Source organism: Plodia interpunctella, chromosome 21, assembly GCF_027563975.2.
Source record: "Plodia interpunctella isolate USDA-ARS_2022_Savannah chromosome 21, ilPloInte3.2, whole genome shotgun sequence".
In the NCBI taxonomy this organism is placed as follows: Eukaryota; Metazoa; Arthropoda; class Insecta; order Lepidoptera; family Pyralidae; genus Plodia; species Plodia interpunctella.
This window is the reverse complement of record NC_071314.1, coordinates 4,226,564-4,242,667: the sequence shown is the minus strand read 5'-3', so window position 1 is coordinate 4,242,667 and position 16,104 is coordinate 4,226,564. Positions and strand designations below refer to the sequence as shown.

The 16,104-nt window shown below is 34.8% G+C and overlaps 1 protein-coding gene across 2 annotated transcripts in view; it reads left to right on the top strand.

Annotated features, from left to right (window-relative positions):
* Positions 1 to 636: 636 nt before the first annotated feature.
* Positions 637 to 16,104, top strand: part of LOC128679257 (uncoordinated protein 58-like) — a 209,604-nt gene continuing 194,136 nt past the window's right edge. For both annotated transcript variants that reach the window (XM_053761367.1, XM_053761368.1), the window contains exon 1: positions 637 to 860. The gene's annotated coding sequence lies outside the window, so the exon portion shown is untranslated. The remainder of the gene's footprint in view (positions 861 to 16,104) is intronic.

Genomic DNA, 16,104 nt, shown 5'->3' with positions numbered 1-16,104 from the left:
AAGGAAAGATGTTATTTAATTTTGTTTACTTTTTACGCAACACTTTACAGCGGGTATGCAACCGGGACAACGATAGGTTAAGTGAGAGAGAACACCAGAAAGATCAGAATGTTGCAGGCATATGTAGGTCACGGTAACCGCTTTCCATCAGGTAGGCTGCATATTTGTTTCTCAACTGATATAAAACGATATAATTGTATTTTGAAATGTTAAAAGTCGACCTATTCTTATACTATATTTTCATTCATGCTTTTGCAGATTTTCCGCTTCACGAATATCCATATGGAATATAAGGATATTCGTGAAGCGGAAAATCTCAACAATTCTGACGTTTCTATTAGATATTGTAGAGTCGCGTAACATAAGGATACATTGGGCACGTAACAATCGACGCCTTCTGAAATACAAACTACCTTCACAATATTTCGTTGTCCACACTAAACGTGTCTTCACTGAAAATACTGTAATTTATAAAATTGACACAAAAACTGGTGACGAATAAACTGTATCTTATTAAAAACTCTTCTGTCTTAGAGAAAATCCTTCATTAGAAAGGGACGGGGTATATAAATTGTCGTCGGGTCGGGCTTTCGTGAATTTCAGGCTCATTTCAGCCAGTACGTTGCTAGCTTCCGAGCGAGCGTCTCGTGTCGAGTGACGGCACGCGAATTTTAAAATTTCCTCGTGCGTGTTGTGTTGTGCTTTGTGTAGTAACATTTAATGTGGTTGTGAAAGAATACTGTGTATTTATGACCTAATTAGGACTTTAGAAAATTGATGTTTTGGATATTAAAATTGAAATTAAAGTTAAGTGGACTTGTGTAGATTTCTACTTAGTGTAATGTAGGAGTGTATTTAGGGTAAGTAATGCATTGAATTTATTTATGTCAATTGTAAGCGTTCGCGATATCGTAGGGTGGTAGGTTACCGTGACCTTTCGGATGGAGAACGGACTTTTAAATATAAAGTTACTTAACGTACATCTGTCGTAATGTAATGTCTATGATATTACTGTCTCCATAAAATTAAATAGGCATCGTTTTAATAATTGCACATTAAATTGCATTGTAATTTACCTAATATTTGTATTTATAGATATAGTGTGATTCCTGAGAAATATATAGGTATATAATTTGTTATGGTTTTACCCGAACGAGCCGGAACGTGAAGAGTTTAAAATAATATTTTAAAAAATGCAATTTATAAAGTATTTATTTTATTTAAAAGATAGAAGATTTTTTTATCTTTTAGGTATCTGTATTGAGGCTAACTCAATCTGTGTGATTTCTCTTTATATATTTATATTTATTTATATAGATTCTCTGAGAAATATCCCTAGCTACTTTTAGAACTATAAATATATATTTTAAAGAGGCATAGAATAAGGATTCAAATACAAGATGTCTAACAAAAAAATTGAGATGCAACTTCATCGTAATCACGTTATAGATTCTGCGATTATATTATTATTATATTATTATATTTATATTATTGTACTTTTCGTTTTATTTAATTGTTGTGTGCTTTGTCTGTATATTTATTTATTTTTAATAAATAAATGGGTTGCTTCTAATTATCTAGACAACAGATTTATATATTATATGTGATCTAGAAAATTGAACCCATTGCAGGACACTTTACGCCCACAGACGATATAATAATTAAACTTCTTTTGTGTCTTGTTTAGCGCCCGTGAAAGGGTTCATACAGTTTGTCAGTTAGGTAGATTAGGCTTTTATTTTCTACAATATTCTAAGGTCCCAGGTTCGAATCCTAGTTTGTATCCACATGAGTGTGTATACCAATCTGACTCATGTTTAGTAGTTTTCATTAACCACGACTTAATTACGGTAAAGGAAAACATCGTAAGGAAGCCTGTTGGTACTCTAGTTGATAATTTATTAATTATAGTGTGAAATGGAAAAGGCAATGGCAAACCACAACATTAATATTGCCAAGAGGGTCGTTGTGTGTGTTTCATTCCACTTAATAACCACGACCCTGAGGCATGACGACTACGGCTGTAAGAAATAAGTGAGACAGAGAATTAAGTAACTACATGAGGATAATTCATTTTGTTTATGAATTCTCATGAGAGCGGAACATAGCGAGGTATTATGTTCACATCGTATCTTTGTAAGTTGTTGAATACAAAGTTTTATTCCACAAGTAAATACACACACGACACACGTGTATTCGTGGGCCAAGGCAGGATTGTAGAAAGCCCTAGATTTCTTTATTGGAGCAATATGTTGTTCCTTTCTTCTGAAAGATTACCCGGTTTCACCCTAATCTACAGAAATTCGGATGTTCTATAAGTTTTACCGATATATTTGAAGTAGTTGAACTGTATTCATGAAAAGTAAATGGAAATAGAAAAATTGATCGAAACATAAAAACTCTACTCTCGATGACGCTTCTTTTACTAGACAATGTTTCATCTTGACAGATTCAAATATATAAATAAATAAATAACACGAATAGGTATAAATACCCAGAGTTCGCTACAGTAAAACAGTTTGATTAATGACTTATTAAACTATAAATAAATAATTTTATTACTTTTATAAACTTGTGGTCGTGATCAGAAGTGGGGAGTGAAAGTTTGTATGTCAAACGTACCCAATACATTGGAAGCTAACCCTGGACTTCGACTCTCCGGTTGAGGAAGAAACCTAATACGTTCACATAAAGAGAGAAACATTTTTCCCGAGCAGAGCTGCGGGAATCAGCTAGTAAATCATATTACTTTCTCACCCGGAGTACACTGCAGCGGTTCGCTCGTCCCATATAATTGCACGCCACTTGTCCTAGATCTCAACGTCTTGGCGCTTATATGAAACTTTACTTATATTTTAGCTATCTAATATTAAAGTTTGCTTGTAAATTTTTCTTTCTTTCTTTAATTTACAAGCCAAAAAGCGTGTGAATATGGACAATTTTCTCATTTTTTAAGTTTGTTTCAAATAATTTTATTGCCAATAACATGGAATTAGTAGGTACTACGGAGTACCTACTAAGTCCACAAGTACAACAAAATAATAATTTATTTTGTCTTAATAATAATTTGTTATGTTCCCAATTAATAATTTTTATTCTATTTGAATAAAGAAAAATTCCAAAATATTTTTAATACCGCTACAAAATACATGTGACAGTTTAGTTTAAAGGACAAATAAAATATAGAAAAATTCAATTGATCTATGCTTCAACTAAACCACCCTTTCCCTAATTTATTACAATCAAAAAAACAATTTTTCTACATTCCGCCGTTTAGGATTCCAGTCACGTATTTCCAATCACTTTCGGCCGTTGTCGATTGTATTACATTAAATCACAAATTCTCTGCTTACGTATGAAAAAAATTATGTACCAATCTATCTATTGCCAATTCCTTTATATCTCATCATATTCGTTCTTTAGTTTTGGGCTTTATATGTATTGTTGCAAAACTGAAATTTGTCAACACGGAATTCTTACGCAACATAAAAATCAACATAAAAATTTGGGTTATCCTCTTTCAGACAAAGCGGCTCGATGCGACGCGATGCGATGCGAAAATGTCAAATGCATATTACAGTGTTTTATATCTTTATCCTTACATATTATAAAACAAAGTCCTGTGCCGCGATAAACTTAAAAACCAATGTACGGACTTTTATGCAGTTTTCACCAATAGATAGTGTGGTTCCTGAGGAAGGTTTAGGTGTATAATTTATTATGTTTTTACCCGAGCGAAGCCGGGATGGGCTGCTAGTAGTCTATAAACAAGATATAGCCATGTATGGACGTCCATACATTTGATATTTTCGCGTCATGTCGCACTTTGTCTCAAAGAGGACAGCCCGTAGGGCAGCTCGGTTAGACTGGTAGTAACACCGCACAATATTATCCCGGATAAAATAGAGTGAGATGACTATGACGCATTGTTCTTACATTTTTAATTAGTTATTTAGATACTTCTTAGTCAATAAGACTAGGGAATATCTCGTATATATGTCGAAATCAAAACACAATTAATTATTCCTAATACGTTCGTTTGTACCCGCATGAGACTTGATTAATATAAAGCTTGAAATTTCATTAATAAAGGTCGGAAGCATCTCTTTGACAGTCGCACTTTGTGTTGAATTAAGTAGATTATAATATTGTACAGGTACTGGAATAAATTATATTATTTAGCCTTCGAGATGTTTATGTAGGGTATTTATTGAAATGAGCTAATTTTTAGTATTTTCTTTTTCAAATTGATTGTTTCCCATGGCTACCTAGCCATGCGAATAAAAGGTAATTATGTACTATTATGTAGAAATGTATACTACTTTGGTTTCAGAAATAATATACCTAAATATCTAAACAGGTTCACCGTACTTATATAGGAAAAAGAAATCACATCGTCCGATCGGTTGGTAAACTAATCTGCTTTTAAGATCATGCAACTTCATAAAGTTACCTATGTGATATAGACAAGTTTATAGACTTTTCGTAATAATACAATATTCATTAAAACAGAGCAAATCACGGGGCGAAATTTTGTTGAATTTATTTATATTTCATAGTTTTCCTATTATGTACGTACGTTAGCTTATTGTTATTGCCAAGTTTTGACGATTCAGTACAAAGAAAAAGGTTTTTACGGGTTTGATGTCCATCAAGACTTTGAATCTTTTGTGGATCTTCAGAAAAGTGGTGCTGTTTTTGGAACGTGTGGTTTTGTAATTATTACCAATGATGATCATAGACATCTCATGTTTTACGGCAACTGTCTCTATCATATTATAATCTATCTAAAACACGTACGATCTGCGTAAAAGAAGAGAGATTTATGCTCAGCTGTGGACAGAAAAGGGCTAAGATGATGGTACGAGTAACTGTCATCGACCAAGTCATAATTTTGAAATCTTACTCCAGGATACATAATATATGGCAGAACTGAACGAAACGGAAGGACGGAAGCAATTTCGCCACAAACTGAATCGGCGGTTTCGTAGTAAATATATTTCATCTAAGCAATATACTGTGCGCGGATGTACTTATTAGTTCGCCCTTCAAATATATTTTCCTTCTTTACATTAGGACACTTTTTTATGTGGGATTGTAATAGGGTAGTTCCAACTACTTTTTATCCTATATTTTAAAAATAATCTTGTGTATTTAATCTTTGTGTCGGAATAGAAGATCTAAACGGATTCTGAGACATACAGACTTTTCTGCCATTTTTAGGGTTCAATGTTAACCTGCTTACATTTCTCGTAAAGATGGCGGTTGATACATGTACATTGTTTTAAAAGTAGTAGTACATTGTTGTAATTAAAAACAATAAAACTTGATGACGGAGATATTTTTCTTGTCTCATTTATCTTTCCGATTTCCTTTTTCACATAGATAAATTAAACAAATAGGGGCATTTCACATTCAAAATAATGTATAGCACCTACTTCGCCATGTAACGAGTTTCCCACTTAAATAACACAACCTAATTCTGTCCTCTCTGAACTGAACATATATCTGTATATGTACAACAATATATCGCAATTAGCCACGTAAATATTTCGGCTGCCGCGCCAAGGTAACACATTGCGGATCCGTGTAATAAGTACGTGAAGAAAATTAATGAATGTGCGATTTGGAATGGCTATATTTGTATTAATATATTTCGTTTTGGTTATTTCAAGCACCTACGACTATTTTGGCTGAGAAAACAACCGTGAAAACGCTCACAAGGGAGAGAGAGAGAAAGAGCGATTTCAAGCATTTTTGGGGTTCAATCAGACATGTTAATATTTTTATCATCTGTAATAATCCTAAGTTAGACTAATTGTAGTACAAATTGTAAAAATGTACATTATCTATTAGCAATGTAACTACTGTAATAATTTTTGATTTTGATGAATTTTCGATTACAGTAATAAAACTGTTACATGGTGGTATTATTTCTTTGGTGTTAACCTAAGAAAGTACTAATACCCACCTAATTACCACAATTCTACAAAGATCTTAACATAGAATATGTAAAACAGTTAAATACCATTCTTATTCAGAAAAACCTACAGGCCGATGAAGCCTCACACTGGATGGATATCCAATTTAATTTATAATGAATCTGACAAAATGATTTGTAAAGTTTATTAAGGCACATAAAACTCGAGATGCCATAAAAGTAATTGAGTAATTTCGTTACCTTGAAAGAATCCAGTATCGAACGAACGTAGTTATAGGCTTTCCTTCAGCTGGGGTTTTATCCCATAAACTTTTATTTCTGCTGGAATTGGGCGGGAGATTAGTGACGGCCGACCTACTATGTCAAAGTCGAACGAGTATCCAATTTTCACTATGACGTAACACGAATTTAAACTGCCACGTGAAAATGCAGATCGATTGAAATAACTCATGGAATATACAAAAGCAACTTAGGTAAATCTCGTGTTGTTATGAATATAATATGATTTTTTGACGGTATACTGTCCTCTTGAGTTGAGGATATCTTAATGTACCTAAAGGTAAAAGGAAAAATAGTCACGTCGCAATATTAATTAAGCTATGCCAAAATAATATCTATGAAGGTTCGTAAGTTTCTAAAGTCAAAGTGAAAGCATTTGCAGGTCGAATTTTAAATCACATAGCATTTCTCAAAATGCTACAGACTACTAGTAATTTGGAAATACCACCAATGAGAAATGGCTAAAGAAACGGTGTTGGAAACATATAGTAGCGGTAACCTATCTTGCACAAGGGCTGTTTATGGTTTTTACATATTTTTTCTTTCTAAAAAAGGTTTGGTCAAAAAGTGTACAAAATATATGTTATTTGGGGGTGATAAATGTATGTGAGGGTGTGAATGAGTAAATGAGTGTTTGTTACTAACTGAAAATAACACATTTCTATGTTATTTTTTGTATGGGTACAATTGGATAAATAGAATGACTTTTTAATCATTGACATTCACATGAACAACTTTTCGTATGGAGCAAATCAAAAATCGCAATAAACAAAATCGTTTGAAAGTTGCTCAGCATGTAGACAAAAAGTCATCAGTGATCAAAAAGATAAATTGTATATAGCTGGCTCTTTTCCTGAAAATTTCAAGGGAGCAAACCATCGGGGCGCAGCTAGTAGCTGTAATAGCGTTTTCATTTGAACATGTAATGATAACACGAAAATGAGTTTGCTTTTTTCTTTTCTAAATTATTTCTTGTCGGCACAAACGAAATTCAATTATCTAAGCTATATTCAATTTACAAATCTTTACAATTTATTTTTGAATCTTTCGTTTCCAAATTCAGTATTTGCACGACTTTATTATGCCTAAAGTGAAATGTTATTATAAAGCAAAAACAAAGAAGAGACGGAAAAAGGAAAGAAAATAGTTATTATTATATAAAACACTTACACTTCGAAAAATGTGTGAAAAATTATATGAATACACCTTCTTCTCTTCATCGTCGTATTTCCACATGGCTGAGGGTCGTGGTCATTAGTGGAATGAGACACACACAGCAACTTTCTTGGCACTATTAATGGAGTGGTTTGCCATTTCACATACAATATAGTAATCAACCAGTGCGCAGGTTTCCTCACGATGTTTCCCTTCACAGGAAGCTGGTGGTGGTCGATGAGAACTACTATTACACGAGTGAGATTGGTATACAAACTCCAGTGGCACGAGTAGGATTCGAACTTGGGACCTTTCGATCCACAGGCTGTTGTAACCATTAGGTACACCACAAACCGCTTTCGTGAATACATTATTAATAGCTAAACAATAACAAAATGTTGATATTCTGACAGAATGTTATTATACCATAAATAGGGTAACATATGATACTGGTTCACTGATACCATATGTATATTGATATTTTAGTAAAAATATTGCTGATACTATAAACTGATATGAGCAACCCTTCTCATAACACTGTAGATAGAATCCGAGCATAATGGATTTTATTTTAGCGCACATGTAGGTAGGTACTTTATCACAGAAAATGTTATTATTTTATACATATTTCAGTATCACTACACACTAAAGATGGACCATGAGAAGTTTTTTGTTGCGATTTTGAAGATTCGGCTGTTTCTGCCAGCCTCCTTTTTTTTTTTTTTTTTTTGTTTACCCAGGGGAATGCTTGTTACGCACTGAGTGTGGGACTCCTGGGCCGCTAGTCGGCCCAGCCTACCCACTAAACCCCTGGGGCGTTTTCACGCTGCCGTTATGGGGGACGTCACGGGGTCGCTAGGCATTCGACCGCGACGCCCCCCCAGCCGGCCTTTCGGCCCCGACCTGGGCGGGCAGCAAGCACAAGTGCTAACCACCCGCCCCTTACGCCACGCGAGCGTGGCGCGGACCATCAAGCCCACTCCGCACACCAGTCAGAAAGCTGACGGGGGGAGCGGGCATCACCGACCGCTGGTCCTGAAGGGACCAGTGATCACAACACACACACAAAATCTTGGGTGCCACAGGGCACCCAAGTCTGCCTCTGTACGGGCGCAAGAGGTGATAGGCAGGTGACACCCACACATTGCACCCGATACAGAGGCAGCCACCCTTCGGCCGCAGAGGACAGGGGGATCGTCGAGAGACATACCGACTCTCCTCTTCCCCTGCGGCCCCACCGCACCGTGTTCAGCGCCACGGCCGCGCTGTGGTCGCGGAGGACAAACCCCCGCGACCCCACCTCTGGTCCCCTCTAGTTTCCACATCCAAAGGCTGGTGGCGGGTCACCAGCCAATGGCAGTACTACTGAGGGGACCGTCCACCAGGCCCAGAGCACCCACCAAAGTCTCTGGGCCTTGGGTTCCTCTTGGTTCACCGGGGTGGCTGGTTGTGTCAGACCAGCCCCCCCGGTTACTAAGCCCCACCATCGCGACAAGATGGGAACCCGTCGGGGGGGTTTCTGCCAGCCTCCTGGCGCAACACTTTAGGTATGTTCTTGTTGCCTACAGTCCAATATTTTTACCAGATAGTCCTTGGTACACACACAGGTCGTATGCGTGGGTACCTCACTAGCTTAGCATTGTAGTGCTTCGGTAGAGGCAGTGTAATTACAGGGTACTGTGGCAAAAGATCCAAGCCCAAAAAGTAGGCAACGTGCGTGTGAGTTTACCTACTTGGAGTAAAAAAAAACCACATGCTTGACTATTACAATCTGTGCGGAGAAGCAGCTGGCATATTCTATGTTTATAAACCATATTATATTCTGAGTATAATTAGATTTCAAATAACTCTCTTGGAAGATTTACGATTGAATATTATTGTTTCTAGTATTTACATGTCTACATTGGAAACGTGATTAACAGTTAAAGTATTATTTCAATTAATATTGATATTTGCGAGGGATTATTTGACACGATAAACGCAGATTTCAGAGTTAAGTATAGAAATTTAATTCACACAATGCTAAACTAGTTAAAATGGTTATTGTATTGTCAGCTAGGCATGCAAAGAAGCATATAAAGCATATCCTTAGTAAATGTTTAAATTAAAAATGGAATTATTATTTTTATATGAAAGTAAAATTTATCTCTCACAATTTTTGTTTCCTCCCACTCTAAGGATGACTGGAAGAGATCGCTTTAGCGATGAGTCTGCCTTTGTGTCTTTTATTTGTATTGTGTGATATTTCTTTTCTGTATCTTTCTTTGGTGCAATAAAGAATATTATATTGTATTGTATCTATTGAATTTATCAAAATTCGTATATCAAACGTTGTTTATGATTTTAGATAGCTAAAAATCTAGTTCTGCGAGGTGACAGTTTTTTTTTCCAAGTTTGATAAATAAATACACAAAATATGTTAACTGTTACTTAAATAATTACTATTATTATATAGAAATATCTGTTTAGATATAGTCCTTAGCCGAAGATAAAAATACATTTAATCATTCTAAATGCCTTCATACTCTTATGGATCTCGAAAGGAATATCGAAACAGACAGATTACGTGTGCGTCTGTATAAGTAGGTTTATTGTTATACGAGCTTTATTGAATTACGAGGTATTCGTATTGTGCCTGGGGTAGGGATATATCTGGCTCGACGAGAGCCGAGTATCGGTTTCTATACTTCTATACTTTTACCGGGTATCTGTTACATACTTCGGGCATTCTTTTTTTAAAATTTCTCGATTGCTGGCTGGTTTTTACTTGGATAATTTTTTTGTCAAATTTTATTGGTTGCATGTTCTTTTTTTATTTCACCAATGCTGTACTTTAATCTCTGTAATCTAATGGTCTTTTTTGCGAACGTTGGTTAGGAATGTCTGTAAAATCTTAATCAATTATGAAGTAGTATTTTTTCACTTTCTAAAATAATGATTGCATGAAGTTTATGATCTACTAAATAATTGATGGTGGGTTAAGAACTTCTGTAATAGATTAAGATCTATTTAAAAAAAAATACCAACTGTCGCGGGCCCCAATATTATGTTGTATAAGATTTATTTATTTCTGGTCAAATTTATCCAATGATATTAGATATAGCTTTATAGGTTGTTTTACCTAAAAACTTACATTTTAAACCCTAAATACAAAACACGTATGTGTCACACATTTATGTGTCACAACTAATATAGGTATATTAAATAAAAACTAAGAGTTCACGTGAATTCTCTTCAACGATTTCGAACGAAATAAAAGTACTTTTATATCGCTCGTTTTTTATAGAAGTTCGTTTTCGTATTTCGCTCGCTTCACTTAGCGAATTGTAGTCAAACTGCAAATAGCTGCACTAATCCAAAAAAGAGCTCACGGACGAGCGAACATATCAACATATATTATTCCACACAACGTTCACCTGGTATTCCCCCCTATCTGTATTCCTACTTTACAGCTTAAACTACCCCGTAGACTATTGTAGTCTGTACCAATGCACGTGTTATTTTGCTGTGGAGAAAATGACAAATGTAATTGTGTCTGGTTCGTAATTACAGGTTGTTTCACTGAATGGCCGGGTTAACTTTCAACTGTATTTTTAAACTCTGCTTTAATGTATTATGTTACACTAATTTGTATTTTTTCCTGTTGTAATTAATTTCTCATTATGTAAACAATTTTAGAAATTCATTAGTATAGTAATATATAGTTAAGTGTTCAAAGTGCGATAGTTAAACACTAACGTATGGGTACTTATGATTCTACAATTTTTCAGAAGCAAAACCACAGGGTACAGTAGTAGTAGAGTAGTCATCATATAAATTCGTAGACGCGGTTGCTAAGGGTCTTGTTGCTCCGCCGGCACGTTTGTCAGAATATTGTCTGTGGCATTTACTATGCTATGCACTGGTGAGGTACACTCGGCGAGATAAGTTTACAATTATAATAAATACGTTATTCCTTAAATACAGATAACGTAAACAATACAATATTGATTTACATGCTAATCACCCATATAATAATTACCTTACGCAAAATTGGCAGTGCTTTCCACAGTTATCTTGGCTACGACTCATCTAATACAAGTTTCTGAACTCGGGACCCACCTCAAGAGAAAAGGAGTCATACAATTTGTAAATCTCAGCTACCTTGAGACGAGTTCCGAGACTATTAAATTTATTAAAATAAACGGAAATTAAACTGTTACCAATGTGAATAGTAGACTACGGACTTTTCAAATAAAAAGTTTTGTTCATGTCCCACTTAATATTCGTTCGTAGCCCACCAGCGGGTCGCGTTTCATAGTTTGGGAAACCCTGGTCTGTGTTTTTTTTTAAATATGATGCTAAAAGTCCTCTAGAATTATTTAATAAGTAACTTATTTAATTGACGCTAATTTAAATAAATGTGATCGAACAAATTATATCAATTTACATGGATGATATGGAGCTGAGGTGAAATGAGGAGATGTAATTTTACCACCCACCAAGAAAGTTTTATAAAATACTAAATTTATTCGTGACGTTATTATTTAATTGTTGATTAATTGCAACTTGTTAGGTATATACCGAAAATGTAAATGTCAAGTTTATAAATTATTACTTAATTTTGTTAACAAAATGGAAAGTTTTCTCGCTGACTGTACTCAAAGTGTTACCAGCTTATGTACGGTATTGCAACCACTTAATTGTCACTGTGAACCTCTTGCGAAATTCCTTTGCATATAATGCAGAATGCGCAGAGCACTTACATACTATGTATATCTACATTAAATACATGCCGAAATAATTTGTTCACTTAGGTAAATACAATACAGGTTTAGTTTTATGAGAAGTATTCTAAGAACAAAGTTCGGTTGAAATATAACGAAAAGAAACATAAAAGAAAAATACAATCGTGTTTCGGAAAATAATAGTAGTATTTTTTTTCTTTTTGCTTCATTTAAAATAAATCTACAGTCACTAAATAGCAATCGGAAATGAGTCAAGAGCTGAATCCTCACCATAACTAGAAGCAAACACTCGTTTGTTCTCTAAATGACCAGAAAGGCGTCCCATAGTTATTTATTACAATTTAAATCAACAGAAAAAGGAAACTGGTCGATAGAAAAGACAGAAGGATCGTATAAATCAAGTTGTTAGAAATGAACCAAAAACAACTTTCTTGAATATGTAAGGACTTGCCAAAGCTGATAAATATATATACGAGTTTATAGACAGAAACTCTGACTGATAGTATCTGCAAACTATTGGCGCAACAGAACTTTGTTTCCGTAAACATTTCGGAACAAAAATTGTGTGATTATAATTTTATTCCCGTTTATCAAGTTAGGTATTTCTTAGAACAGGACCATTCCATATCCACCCGTGGATGTCGTAGGAGGCGACTAAATAACTTTGACAGCTGATAGGGTAGCAATAGCATTTTCGAGGAAGGTTGAAGTCAGGTAAAAATCACAGCCGAATCTTCAAAATTTCAGACCACAGTCTCGATTGCAACTACTTGAATGAGAGAGAGATGTGCTACTTATTTCTAAAGATATTTTTTTCAGTAGACTTGCGAAACAAACATGAAAAAAAACAGAGACATTACCGCGTGTACTGATAAATATATAGAGATATATGATACGAAACTTAAATATTAAACATGATGAATAAAATACAAATTATAGTATAATTACTATATTATATATCATATTATTCTTGACTAGGGACGTGCCCGGTTTCGCTCCAAGGCATGCATGTATCTTCGGAAACGAATTGTCTAAATAACAAAGAAAACTGCATCAAAATCCTTGGCGTTGTGCTTAGAACAGACAGCGGGCGATTGTTTCATACTAATATGTAGTGATAAATAATTACTTGAATACAGTCTAAGATATAACTACATAGGTATACCATTTATTTACCCACATCAGCATGTAATTACGATGGTGTATTCATATTTGTCATTAGTGAGCGCAAATATCAGAAACTTGCGATGATCTTAATGAGTTGATTTTAGTTTCAACATGAGCTTGGTATTTGCCATCGATTTGTGTTTATTGTAGCTTGATATTGCTTTGTCATACAATTTATTTACTTTGTTTGACTAAATATACTCGTATCGAGTACAAATACGAGCGGTGATTTGTTAGTTACTTATATACTTGGTGACGAAAATCGAAGCTAAAAAATCTCAATATTACATCGATATCTGACATGGCGTATAAGAATAAAAAAAACCGGTGCATAACGTTGTGCATTTTTGACATCTTACGACTAACATTTCACTTCTCATTTTCGAATCGGTTCGAAGTGAAACGCAGCGAACCAATCACATTGCGCCATTGTTACGCAACGACAACCACACTGCAATGTGATTGGTTCGCTGCGTTTCACTTCGAATCGATTTGATAGCGAGAAGTGTAATGCAAACCCACACAACCCCTCAGGTCACGTGTCCTGACGCGAGTCTAACACTTTTTACCCATCAGAAAAATTGCACAACGCTGCTAAAGAAGTTTTCGCTTCAAAAAGTAGAACAAATTACACATATACGTTTGTATTGTAGTGTTTTCAGGGTTTATGTTTATAAACCCTGAAAACACACTCCTTTTTAGGCGGTCAGGCAAAAAAACAGCACGGAAAGCGCAGGCTATTTAGTTTGACCAATGAGCGCGGTTCAGTTTCCAATGTCATCATATTCGACTACAATAATGTTCGATCGTGTTTTTTTTTTTTTGCCACGAAGGCCAACCAGCCAGTGTCCACCATTACCGTCATAACAATAAATAACTTTCGCCCCATTCAAATGGAAAACTCGACGTCTGTTTAAATAACCGATCGGTTCAAATGTGCAGCGTGCGAATTGTTTATTGAAAGTAGATTTATATGAACTGTGTGTTGTGTTGCGTTGAATGGCCTTTTTTGTATAATGGGTTACATTTTAGTATTTAAAGGGTTGGTAGAAGTGATCAAGTGATGCAAAATATTGTTCACAGAACCAAAAAAGCTTTTGTTTTAATTTAAATCATATGTTTATATCCCCGAGTGACTAACTACAGAGCAGCGTAGCGCTGTTACGACATGTGACTTTAATTGTAAATGTTTATTGCATATTTAAATTTCTCAGTATATACATATTACCTTACATATTACCTTACATATTATAAAGTCCCCTGCCGTGTCTGTCTGTTCGCTACTAATATAAACTAAAAATCTATTGTCATGCGATTTTCACCCACAGATAGGGTGACTCCTGAGCAAGGTTTAGATGAACCCGAGCGAAGCCGGGACGCTAACAATAATAATCACATAAATATATACCCAAATGTATTTTTCTCATATTATTTATTGATCTATAAAGATTCTGTTTTAAATATTGTGAAAATACCTATTACACAGAATTGACAAATACAGTATTCTTTTTTTGAATGCTATATTTCGGCTCGTGTTCGGATAATGCTCGCAGTTTACGAATACGAATTTATTTTTGCGTTTGCAAAACGTGGTTTAATAGTCTCAATGGTTTGTGGATTTGTAAAGCAGTGGGATAAAATTTGGTTTATAAAATTTTGGTTTGTAAAATTTGGTAATATGATTGTTGTTATGATATGATATGAGTGATGATATTATATTATAATATGAGTGTATACAATGACAACCTGTATTCAGAAATTAGTTAATGCCATCGTATAACATTGAATCATAGTGAAACGTACACTGATGCTAATTAATTTACTTATTCACGGATATGTATCCTGCAACAATAGCATGCCCAAAGAGAGTTGATGTCAGGCAGGCAGCCGGTTATAAAAGCATAATCAAATCTTCAAATGGTTAAATTTTTACATGAATCTCCTGGGCTCGGGACGTGACAGCTCCTAATATAACCTGGAACATGCGAGGACTAGAGAGACATAGATTTGAATACATTTTGAAATAAACTACGGTACTTATTCTGAAATGAGTGTGATATTAGCAGCTGGAATGTCATTACGGCGCCGGGCGGGAATCAGGGAGCAACAAGCGAATTACATATTCGATTGAAAGGCACGAAATGGCAAAATGAGATCCTAGGGTTGTCAGACGACATGCTTTCATTATCGGCTTCATTATCGGCTGTGATGCTCTTATTAACCTAAATACAAAATAAATGAAGCTATGCATTTTGAAGACTTAACTTATGTTGCGATTTTTTGTGTTATTTTTTGGATTCGTTTTAAAGGTCAATTAAATATTTTATTCTTTATTCAGCCACATATATAGTGTTATTTATATTGTAACAGATTACAAACAAACATGATGATTAATATTAGTGACTAGTAAATAAAAAAAAAACTTCAGTTTCGGATTCAGCCCTAGCGCGCTATCGGGTCGTTGTAATTGCGAACACGCTCAAGTAATTTAATTCCTTTATCAGAGGAGATCTTATCACACACGGGGGACTTATCCCGGACGCGAATTTGAGACATACTTACAGATTTTTCGCTGCGGAGATGAGAATATCGTCTTGCTGGCATATTTTTTGCCTTTGCAATATATTTTTTCATTTATCCTGACGTTTGTGTCATAAGAAATAAACTCATTATAAAACCTATAGTTTCCGATATATAGACTAAAAACAGCATCAAATAATACCTATACAATAAAATTGCGTAAAACAAACCGCGTAGTAAGGCAAGAGTCTATAGGGAAGACAGAATTAAATGGTATGCATTAAGTATAGTATTTTTTTATACAATTTATATAAA